Consider the following 12395-nt stretch of genomic DNA (forward strand, 5'->3'; position numbering starts at 1 on the left):
GCAAGTTTTCAGTCCTGTGACACATTTAGTTAAGATTAGGTTTCAGGACCCCTAAGTATACTGATCCCTGTCAAACAAAGCCTTAGAAGTTATGCTCATGATTTTCTATTTTTTTTTCAAACACAGCACCCCAAATATTTTATGAGCTTTAGTCCCCATGAAACCTAGATCTGCCTGTGCACTTATTTGATGGACTAAGTATTCTGGAGAATTTTTTGAAAATCCATGTTCACCTTCAAAAAGACAACAATCCTGTTGAAGAAATAACATGTATACATACCAAAGGATCATCTTGGTGTGAAAGGTATGGTGTTTGGGGTCAAAGATATAATATCCAAATCCCAGCTCTGCCATCTGCATTCTGTATGTAATTATAGGACAAATACATTAACTGTTGGATCCCTTTAAATCATGCAAAAACAAACATCATACTTAAATTACTGGTTTGTTCAGAGGATTAATAAAAAGAAATCTGTGAAAACCAAATGCCTTGCATTTACCATATCCACTTAAATATTATTTGATTCATCATATCTCAGGTTTTATGAGACCTTAAATGAGATCTAATTCAACATTCAATATTTGGATCTTCTCTGTAATTTTCCCAGGTCATGGTTGCCTACATTCTGCTTGGCTATATCCAATGATAATGACTAAGGCAGTTCATTTCATGTAATTAATTACTTAAATATATGGCATAAGAGTTCCTGGTTTTTATTTTTATTGTTTTTGTTTTATTTTGGTATTCAGGTATAGGTGTCTGACTAATGACATATATGTCACACTAACATATATAATGACATATAATGACACACTAACACTGAGGAGTGAGGTATTGGCTAGAAATTCCCTTTTGGCTCTCTCTCACATACTAAGATACTATCACAAAACCAATGACGCAGTGGGTTCTCCAGCACACATTATAGCCTGAGAATGGAAAGTTGCCTGAGCTCCAATCTTGGGCAGGTATATAAAATTGCAGTAGAAAAATGTATAAAGCCTGAGAAGGAATGGTGAGAGTGAAGAGAGGCAACCAGGTGAGAGTAGTGTCATGGAAAATCAAAGAGAAGTTTCAAAAGAGGATATTTTTAGTGGCATCAAAGGCCACTGAGATATTATTCTAAAACACATTCTAACTAAAAACCAGATTCAGTCTCCATGAGATCATTAGTGAAGTGGTGGGAATTGAGAGGGAGTGAGTTTTGAAGCCAGAGCATGAAGACAAAAAGCAGAAGCTCTTGGCCTTTACTGGCAGGGGGTGGGATAGGATAGCATTCAGGCAGCACTTCAGAGAGAGAAGTGAATGAACTACAAACTGCAGGGAAGGAAGCAAACAGGGTTGAAAATACTTACAGAAGATTAAATGTCACATGAAGTGAGGTGTTGGTTCTGGAGCAGAGGATAAGTGATGAAATTCAGAGCATAAAAGCCTGGGTTAACCTTAAGGCAAAAAAGGGATGTTCTGCTCTTGCAATGAGAGAAATTGTTGGGATAAAATATGTATTAATCTGTTTCCATCATGTTGATAAAGACATACCAAAGACCGGGTAATTTATAAAGAAAAAGAGATTTAATGGATTCACAGTTCCACATGACTGGGGAAGTCTCACAATCATGATGCAAGGTGAAAGGCATATCTTACATGGTGACAGACAAAAGAGAATGAGAACCGAGTAAAAGGGGTTTCCCCTTATAAAACCATCAGATCTTGTGAGACTTATTCATTACCATGAGAACAGTATGGGGGAAACTGCCCCCATGATTCAGTTATCTCCCACCAGGTCCCTCCCACCACATGTGGAATTATGGAAGCTAAAATTCAAGGAGAGATTTGTGTGAGGATACAGCCAAACCAAAGCCAAGAAATTTCATGCTGTTAGTCATGGGTTGATTGAGAGTTTCTAGGCATCTACTAGTATGTAGACCAGGGCACCAACTGCTGCCAATACTTAGAATTACAAATAGAACTTTCCTGAGGGGTTGCCCCAAAAGGTAAAACTAAAGCTGCCAGCTGTAGCAGGCTACAGATGAAGGTCACCCCAGAAGGACTCTTCTCAGGTACTTGAGGTGGGAGGTGCTAATGATACTCACCTCTAAACATTATCTTTTTATTTTTAACTCAATGTTATCATGCATATTTAAGGGCTACAACATAATAAATAACATACATTTATATAGTAAAATCTTTACTAGAGTAGACCATAATAACATGCTCTTCTTTTCAAATAGTTAACTATTTTTCCTCCCCTATGACAAGACCAGCTATAATCTACTCATTTAGCAAATATCCCTAATACAATACATTGTTATTAACCAGAGTCATCATGTTTTACATTAATCTCCGGACTTGTTCATCCTACATAGCTTCTACTTTGTATCATTTGACCTACTTCTCCCTTTTTTTCCCCCAAACCCCCAAATGTGGTTTAATGTTCTATCTTTAGATATTTGACTCTATTTTGTAAGATTGTACATATAAGTAAAATCATGCAGTACTTTTCTCCGTGTGTCTGGTTTATTCTTCTAGGTTCATCCATGTTCTGGCAAATGAAAGAATCATCTCCTTTCTAAGGTTGAATAATATTCTATTATACTATTATACATTACATATGCATAAGAGTTTATTTTTTAACTTTTATTTTAAACTCAGGGGTACATGTACAGGATGCACAGATTTGTTATATAGGTAAACATGTGTCATGGGGTTGGTTTTATAGATTATTTCATCACCCTGTTATTAAGCCTAGTATCCATTAGTTGTTTTTTATCCTCTCCCTCCTCTCACCCTACACCCCCAATAGCCCCAGTGTTTGTTGCTACCCTCTGTATGTCCATGTGTTTTCATCATTTAGCTCCCACTTATAAGTGAGAAAATGTGGTACTTGATTTTCTGTTTCTGCATTAGTTTGCTAAGGATAATGGCCTCCAGCTGCATCCATGCCCCCCAAAGGGTATGACCTCATGCTTTATTATGACTGCATAGTATTCCATGGGGTATATGTACCACATTTTTTTAATCTAGTCTAACCTTAATGGGCATTTAGGTTGATTCCATGTCTTTGCTATTGTGAATATTGCTACAATGAACATATGTGTACATGTGTCTTTACAACACATGGATCATATGTTCCTTTGTGTACATACCCAGTAATGGGATTACTGAGTAGAATGTTATTTCTGTCTTTAGGTCTTTGAGGAATTGCCACACTGTCATCCACAATGGTTGAACTAACTTGCACTCTCACAACAGTGTATCAGCATTCTTTTTCTCTGCAACCTCGCCAGCATCTGTTATTTTTTCACTTTTTAATAGTTGCCATTCTGACTGGTGTGAGATGGTATCAACCAGTAGTTTTGATTTGCATTTCTCTAATGATCAGTGATGTTGAGCTTTTTTTAACATGCTTCTTGGCCGCATGTATGTCTTCTTTTGAAAAGTGTCTGTTCATGTTCTTTTAATCTTGTAAATTTATTTAAGTTCCTTATAGATGTTAGATACTAGACTTTTTTCAGTTGCATAGTTTGTAAAAATTTTCTCCTATTCTGTAGGTTGTATACTCTGTTGATAGTTTTTTGTCAATTTTTGCTTTCATTGCAATTGCTTTTGGCTTCTTCATCATAAAATCTTTGGACATGTGTATGTCCTAAATGGCATTGCCTAGATTGTCTTCCAGGGTTTTTATAGTTTTAGGTTTTATGCATAAGTCTTTAATCCATCTTGAGTTAATTTTTGTGTATGTTTTAAGGAAGGGGTCCAGTTTTACTTTTCTGCTTATGACTAGCCAGTTATCACACAACCATTTATTGAGTACGGAATTGTTTCCCCATTGCTTGTTCTCTAAAGGTTTGTTAAATATCAGATAGTTGTAGGTCTGTGGTCTTATTTCTGGGTTCTCTATTCTGTTCCATTGCTCTAGGTGTCTGTTATGTACCAGTACCATGCTATTTGGTTACTGTAGCAGCACGGTGTAGTTTGAAGATAGGTAGTATGATGTCTCCAGCTTTGTTCTTTTTGCTTAGGATTGCCTTGGATAGTCAAGCTCTTTTTAGGTTCCATATAAATTTAAAATTTTTTTTTCTACCTCTGTGAAGAATGTCAATAGCAGTTTAATAAGAACAGCATTGCAGATATAAATTGCTTTGGGCAGTATGGCCCTTTTAACAATTAAAATTCTTCCTACCCATGAGTATGGAATGTTTTCCCATTTGTTTGGTCATCTCTAATTTCTGTGTGTGTGTGTGTGTGTGTGTGTGTGTGTGTGTGTGTGTGTCTGTGTGTGTGTGTGTGTGTGTGTGAGAGAGAGAGAGAGAGAGAGAGAGAGAGAAAGAGAGAGATACTTTATTTTCCAAGTAATACTGATTCAAAATATTTACACATTTATTATTAAGTCCACAATTAAGCACTCTTATTTGTATGGCTTTAAAAGTTATAGCACAAGATCTTTACATTAAGGATTGGTGGAAAAGATTCCATTTAAAAAATCCTGATAATTACATACATGTTTTTCCCTGTACTTTATTTTAAATACATCAATTTTTAAATGATGCTCATCTTTTTTTCATTTGGTAGTAAAATACTAGTGCAACTTTTCATCAAAATAAAGTTTGCCACAGAGGTAAATAAATTTTCCCAATTGAAATTGGCACTGCAGCTGCTTCTAAATAAAATTTCTTGTCATAACTTAAGTGAAAAAGAACTCGTGGTTGTCATTATAAGCAAAAATACAAAGTATAGCATTGGCTACATTCCTCCTTACAACACAAACTTTGAAAAACTGGAGATGTTTTACAGAAGTTTAGCTGGTTTTGAAATGGCACATGGGTGTGGATTTTTTTTCTTCACATTCTCGAAATTTTATCACCACTCCTCTCTGTGTTGCAGAGATGGCATCTGTGACTACTGGGATAGACAAGAAAGTTTGTTCAAGCTAAAGAAAGTCAAAATTTAACTGCACAGTAACAATGCAATGTTCATCATGCAGACTTGTGTTTCCTATATATTCAATTTACTAGCATGCGTTAGAATACATAAACTTGTATTCTAATGATTTAAGTTTTATTTTACAATATGAAAGAAATTTGAAGAAAACATGACCTGGTAAATAGAAAAGGGAAAATTTTTACTACAATGAAAATAGATACAGTCATATGAAGCTATGTAATAAGAATATAATCCACCTAGAAATGTACTTCTCAAAACTCTGCTTAATTTATGGAACAGATCCCTACTCTGTTGCATTGGGCCTGGGAGGGGAATTAATTTGTTTCAAAAAAAAAAATTCAGCACAACAACAAATAGCTTAACTTTGGTCCACTTATCTGTTAGCTTAAGGACAGTCATACTGCCCATAATCCATTCAAAAACCCAAGTAAATTTAAAAATATATTCATGTGTAATTTCACTCTAAAACCGGCATAGCTGTTCTGTCCTCATTCTCTGCCTTTTCAGCTTCAGGATCCACCGTTGGCTTGCTCTCTAATCCTCAGCATCTTCGTGATCTTCCCTGGCAGCCTGAACAGTTTCTAGTTGGCTAGGTTCTCTCTCCTCTTGGGTCATAGATTTCTGGGGTCACATGGTCCAAGTCTGCTTCTAGAAGTTCAGTTTGTACTTCCACTGGCATCTGATTTATCCATTCAACATGAAGCTTCTCTACATGTACTTCAGTACCTTCTTCAGTCTGAATTCGACCCACTTCTAGATAACTTATTTGGACCTGCTCTGGAAGCACACTCAGGTATGAACTAAGTACCTGGCTGTCCTGGAGCACATCTGGATGGATGTGTTCCACAGTCACTTGTGCTGAATCCACCTGGACCTGAAGCAATGGTAGCACACACACCTTCCCAATTTGTTCTATAATAGTCATTGATGTCACAGGTTCACTTTGCATGCAAGTTTCTACTGAAAGAACTTCTTCCATTACTAGATACTCTGAAATATTGTATCACTGAGGTACCTCATTAATTTATTTCCTTGCATTAACCGCAAGTCACATAAAGAACAATGGTTGGGTTTACATCCAATTTGTATTATGAAGTGATCTTTGAACTGGGCCCAGCTGTTAAACACACTGTTACAGACGTGGCATTCACAGAGCTTCTTTCTTCCTTTTTGCCCCTACTCCAGTTTGGCATGCAGTGAGGTGACATTTGAGGGTGCTATTTCTAGCAAATCTTTCATGATAATTTGGACCTCAAAAGGTTTTTCACCTGTATATTTTTCTAAGATGTTCTTTAAGATTTCCAAAACAGTCAAACTGCTTCTCACAGTACTGACATACATACACTTTTTTCCCAGTTCTTTGCTTCTTAGTGACTCCACCTTTTTCAAGGTGGTAACAATTTAGGTGCTGTTTCCATGTGCATACCTTTCATTGCATATTTCACACTTGAAACTCTTAGATGAGTGTGATTTCATGTATTCCTTCAAATGATAAAACAATTTAAATGAACCATTACATTTCTCACAATGGAACAAGTCCTTCACATGTGACAACTGAAGTTCCACAGTTTCAATACTTTCTACCTGTATGCTTATGGGGTCAGATGCATGGCCATCTTCTTCTTTAATCTGCCCTTTTCTGTCACTTTGGTGATACTTGCTGGTAATATCTGCCAACAGTGCTAGAGCAGGATCTTTAGAGGAACTTGTGTTCTGTATGTACTTTATGGATGCTTGGCAGAATCCACTTCCTCTAATGTTTTGATACCTTCATCTTCCATTTCAGTTGTGCCTTCAGCAATCTCTACCTCAATTTCAATAGGTTCTGATTCTGCAGATGGCAATGATTCTGTGATAACATTTGACGTTGCTGCGATCTTCCTTTTTTTGGCCACCTTTTTCCCTATGGGATTTTCCTCTAATGGAGTTGAGTTTTCTTTGTTCCTGACTTCAAGGGCTTTCATAATGAAACAGGAAATTTTGCCTGACCCCTTCATGGGTGGGAACTGGTGTGCAGGTGCTGGGGCTAGCCGGCCACTTCGGCACCAGCTGGGGCAAACTCTACTCTTTGGAACCTGTTGCACTCAACCTGCCACGGGAGGGAGCATGCAGGTGAACGAGTGCAGGAGACAGGGCAAGTGCTTTTGGGTGCTGGCAGGAGCAAAACTCCATGTGGGTCCTGTGGACTGCATCCCTTGCTGGACCCTCCATCCTCAGCTGGATTCCTCTCTAAAGCAAAGCCATGAAGCCATCCCTCTGAAGTCAAGCTGCTTCTCTCTGATGTCAAACCAGTCTCTGACGTCCACCTGCTTCTTCTCTTCTCTGCTCTCAGCTAGTGGAGCCTGGGGTTTTTATACGCACAGGATGGGGGTGGGGCAGGGCATGGTTGACTTTGGAAAAGACAACATTCGAGTGGGAAAACAGGAAGGCATGCTCTCACTTTGGACTGCTGTCACAGGCTTGAGTGTGGGACCCTTGTCAGTGACCTGCCCTCCTTTACCTAGAATTCCCCTGCCTCCTGTCCCTATCGATAACTTCTAGCATTTGTAGAACTCTGCTGCTTTCCATACATCATTGACTTCTTCTCCTGTATCAATTATTTTGCTGTATATGTGAACTGAATTAAATTAAAAAAGGTCATTTTACCAACACCTTCTGTCTCCACCAAAGGTTTCTGAGTAAATTGAAAGAATTTATAGAACTTACTGCAAGCAGTCAAAAGAGACTTGTGATCCTTAAAATGGTGTCTGTTGACAATCAGGATAATGTCAGTAAACCAGTCCTGATCTTGCTTTTTATTCAGTCAGTCAGTCGAGGATCATCTTATGATTTCAGGAAACTTTTGAAGGCATTTCATCCTCTCTTCAACCTCCATGGCCATCAGGTTGCCCTAGTCCATGGTCTGTCCTCCTTCTGAGGCAGTAAATTTTCCCTGACATTTTTGCAGACAGGAACTAGAGTGTGGGTCCTGGGGCTAGCTGGCCTCTTTGGGACCGGCTAGGACTAACTTCACTCACTCAAACCTGTTGTGCTCAACCCCTTAGAGGAGGAAGCATGCAGGTGAGCTGGTGCAGGAGCTGGGATGAGTGCTTTTGGGTGCTGGCAGGAGCAAAATTCTGTGCAGCCCCAACAGTACCATCTAGGGTGGCGTACCTGCCACCCCCAAAGCCCCTGAGGGCATATGTTACGGAGCTCTTTTAGCTTTGCCATTCACGGTATAACACCTCAGTGGAGCCTTTGCCTTTTCACATAAGATGGTTGCTCTCCACCAGCAAGGGCAGAGGGTCATTGTGACAGCTATCATCCACACCTGTGGCACCTGAGCTCTTGTTTGGCATCCAGGAAAAATCAGGTCATCTGAGCAAATTGAAGAAAGGTGAATACAGAGGATTTTTTTTCCTGATAAAAGTGGCTCTCAGTGGGAAGGGGATGTGAAAAGGGAATGGAGTGAGAAGGTGATTTTCCAGAGAGGACTGAACTCCTCTCCAAAGCAATGCTGTCAAATCATCCCTCTGAAGTCAAGCCGCTTCTCTCTGAGGTCAAACCGTAGTCTCTGATGTCCAGCAGATTCTCCTCTTCTCCACTCTGGCTGGGGGATTTTATGGGCACAGGTTTGAGGGCAGGGCAGGTCATGGGTGGTTTTGGAAAAGGCAACATTTGATCCCAAAAACAGGAATGCATGTTCTCAATTTGGGGTGCTGTTCCAGGCTTGAGGGTGGGACTCTTACCAAGGACCCATCCTTTTCTACCCAGTATTTCTCTGCCTCCTGTCCCTATCACTTCCTCTCCTCAAAGCCTCTCATTCCATGCTTTCCCTTCTCAGGACATAATGTACCCCACAACATTCCCTACCCCTCCATTTCCCTACAAGAACCAGGGTTCTCCCTCTTCTCTGGCGTTTCTGGTGCATGTGTGCTCAGTTGGACACCTGGGTGGCCACAGTTCCACTAATTTCTTTGAGCAGTGGTTTGTAGCTCTTCTCGTAGAGATCTTTCACTTCCCTTGTTAGCTGTAATTGTGACGTGATTTGTTTGTGATTTGGCTGTCAGCTTAACTGTTGATGGTGTGCAGGAAAGTTAGCAATTTTTGCACATTGATTCTGTATCCTGAGGCTTTGCTATACTTGCTTATCAACATAAGAAGCTTTTGGGCTGAGATGATGGAATTTTGTAGATATAGGATCATGTCATCTGCAAACAGAGATAGTTTGACTTCCTCTCTTTCTATTTGAATGCCTTTATTTCTTTCTCTTGATTGATTGCTCTGGCCAGAAATTCCAATACAATGTTGAATGGGGGTGGTGAGAAAGGGCATCCTTGCCTTGTGCCTGTTTTCAAGGGGAGTGCTTACAGCTTTTGCCCATTCAGTGTGATTTTGGCTGTGGGTTTGTCATATATGGTTCTTATTATTTTGAGGTATGTTCTTTCAATACCTAGTTTATTGAGAGCTTCTAACATGAAGGGATGGTAAATTTTATGAAGAGCAATTTCTTCATCTATTGAGATAAGCACATGGTTTTTGTCTTTTGTTTTGTTTATATGATGAATCACATTAATTGATTTGTGTAATTTGAACCAACCTTGCATCCCAAGGATGAAGCCTAGTTCATCATGGTGGATAAGCTTTTTGATGGGCTGCTGGATTTGGCTTGCCAGTATTTTGTTGAAAATTTTTGCATCAATGTTCATAAAGAACATTGGCCTGAAGTTTTCTTTTTTGTTATTGTATTTCTGCCATATTTTGGTATTGGGATGATGCTGGCCTCATAGAATAAGTTAGGGAGCAGTACCTCTTTTTCCATTGTTTAAAATAGTATCAGTAGGGATGGTTCCAGCCATTCTGTGTACATCTGGTAAAATTCAGCTGGCAATCTGTCTGGTCATGGGCTTTTTTGGTTAGAAAACTAGTTACTACTGCCTCAAGTTCTGAACTCATTATTGGTCTGTTCAGGGATTCAATTTCTTCCTGGTTCAGACTTGGGAATGTGTATGTATCCATTTCTTCTACAGTTTCCAGTTTATGTACATAGAGGTGTTTATTATAGTCTCTGGTGTTTGTTGGTATTTCTGTGGGTTCAGTGGTAATATCCCCTTTACCATTTCTGATTGTGTTTATTTGGACCTTCTCTCTTTTCTTCTTTATTTGTCTAGGTAGAAGTCTATCTATTTAATTATTTTTTTTTCAAAGAATCAACTCCTGGCCATTTGAATGTTTTCTTGTGTCTCTATCCCCTTCAGTCCAGCTCTGATTTTCGTTACTTGTTGTATTCTGTTAGCCTTGGAATTAGTTTATTCTTCGTTCTCTAGTTATTTTAGTTGTGATATTAGGTTGTTAACTTGAGATCTTCATAGCTTTTTGATATGGACCTTTAGTCCTATAAATGTCCCTCCTAACACTGCCTTAGTGTGTCCCAGAGATTCTGGTATGTTGTATCTTTGTTCTCATTAGTTTCAAATAATTTATTGATTTCTGCCTTAATTTCATTATTTATCCAAAGTCATTCAGGGGCAGGTTGTTGCATTTTCCTGTAATGTATGGATTTTAGTGAATTGTTTAATCATGGTTTCTAATTGCATTCGTTGTATTCTGCTCGACGAGACTGTTTGTTATGATTTCAGTGTTTTTTTCTGCATTTGCTGAGAAGTGTTTTACTTATGATTATGTGATTGATTTTAGAATAAGTAACATTTGACAATGAGAAAAATGTATATTCTGTTGCTTTTGGATGGAGAATTCTGTAGATACCTATCAGGTCCCTTTGATACAGACCTGAGTTCAAGTCCTGAATATCTTTATTACTTTTCTGTCTTGATAATCTAATATTGTTAGTGGGATGGTAAAGTTTCCTTCTATCATTGTGTAGGAGTCTAAGTCTCTTTGGAGGCCTCTAAGAACTTGCTTTATTAATCTGGATGCTCCTGTGTTGGTTACATATATGTTTAGTGTAGTTAGCTCTTCTTGCTGAATTGAATCCTTTACCATTATGTAATTCCTTTCTTTTTTATAATCTTTGTTGATTTAGAGTCTGTTTTGTCAAAAACTAGAATTGCAACCACAGTTTTGTTTTTTTTTTTCATGCTTTCCATTTGCTTGGTAAGTTTTCCTTCTCGCTTTATTTTAAGCCTGTGGATGTTATTGCATGTGAGATGGGTCTCTTGAAGATAACATAGTGATGGGTCTTGGTTCTTTATCCAGCTTGCCAGTGTGTTTTCTAATTGGGGTATTTATCCAGTTTATATTTAAGGTTAGTATTGTTCTGTGTGGATTTGATCCTGTCATCATGATGCTACCTGATTATTTTGCAGACTTGCTTATGTGGCTGCTTTATTTATTGATTGATGCATTTATTTTTAGATGGAATCTTGATCTGTCATCCAGGCTGGAGTGCAATGACACAATCTCAGCTCACTTCAACCTCCGCCTCCCAGGTTCAAGCAATTCTCATGCTTCAGCCTCCCAAGTAGCTGGGATACAGGCATGTGCCACCACATCCAGCTAATTTTTGTATTTTTAGTAGAGATGGGGTTTCACCATATAGGCCAGGTTGGTCCTGAACTCCTGGCCTCATGATCTGCGTGCCTCAGCCTCCCAAAGTGTTGGGATTACAGGCATAAGCCACCACACATGGCCTATATGGCTGCTTTATAGTGTCACTGGTCTGTGTACTCCAGTGTGTTCTTATAACTGCTGGTAAAGGTTTTTCCTTTCCATATTTAGTGCTTCCTTTAGGAGCTTTTATAGGGCATGTCTGGAGCTTATCAACTCTCTCAGCATTTGCTTGTCTGTAAAGGATCTTATTTCTTTTTCACTTTTGAAGCTTAATTTGGCCAGATATGAAATTCTGGATTGGCATTTCTTTTCTTTAAGAATGTTGAATATTGGCCTCCAATCTCTTCTAGTTTGTAGGGTTTCCGCTGAGAGGTTTGCTGTTAGTCTGATGAGCTTCCCTTTGTAGGTAATCTGGCCTTTCTTTCAGGATGTCCTTACCATTTTTTCTTTCATTTTGACCCTGACGAATCTGATAATTATGAGTCTTGGGGATGATCTTCTCGTGGAGTACCTTACTAGGCATTTCCTTAATTTCCTGCATTTCCTTACTCTGCATTTCCTGAATTTGAATCTTGGCCTGTCTAGCTAGGTTGGCGGAGTTCTTATGGATGATATCCTGAAGTAAGTTTTCCAAATTGGTTCCATTCGCTCCATCTCTTTGAGGTACACCAATCAGTTGTAGATTCAGTCTCTATATAATCCTACAATTCTCAGTGGTTTTGTTCATTCCTTTTCATTCTTTATTCTGTTCTTGTCTGCCAGTCTTATTTCAGAAAGACAGTCTTCAAGCTTTGAGATTATTTTCTCTGCTTGTTCTATTCTGCTATTAATACTTGTGATTGCATTGTGAAATTCTTTTACTGTGTTTTTCAGCTCTATCAGATGGATTATGTTCTTCACTATA

The 12395-nt window shown here is 38.7% G+C and overlaps 1 pseudogene; it reads right to left on the minus strand.

The window, feature by feature from the left end:
• Positions 1–5399: 5399 nt before the first annotated feature.
• LOC139363139 (zinc finger protein 131-like) lies at positions 5400–7817 on the minus strand (annotated as a pseudogene).
• Positions 7818–12395: the final 4578 nt, after the last annotated feature.

Source organism: Macaca nemestrina, chromosome 5, assembly GCF_043159975.1.
Source record: "Macaca nemestrina isolate mMacNem1 chromosome 5, mMacNem.hap1, whole genome shotgun sequence".
In the NCBI taxonomy this organism is placed as follows: Eukaryota; Metazoa; Chordata; class Mammalia; order Primates; family Cercopithecidae; genus Macaca; species Macaca nemestrina.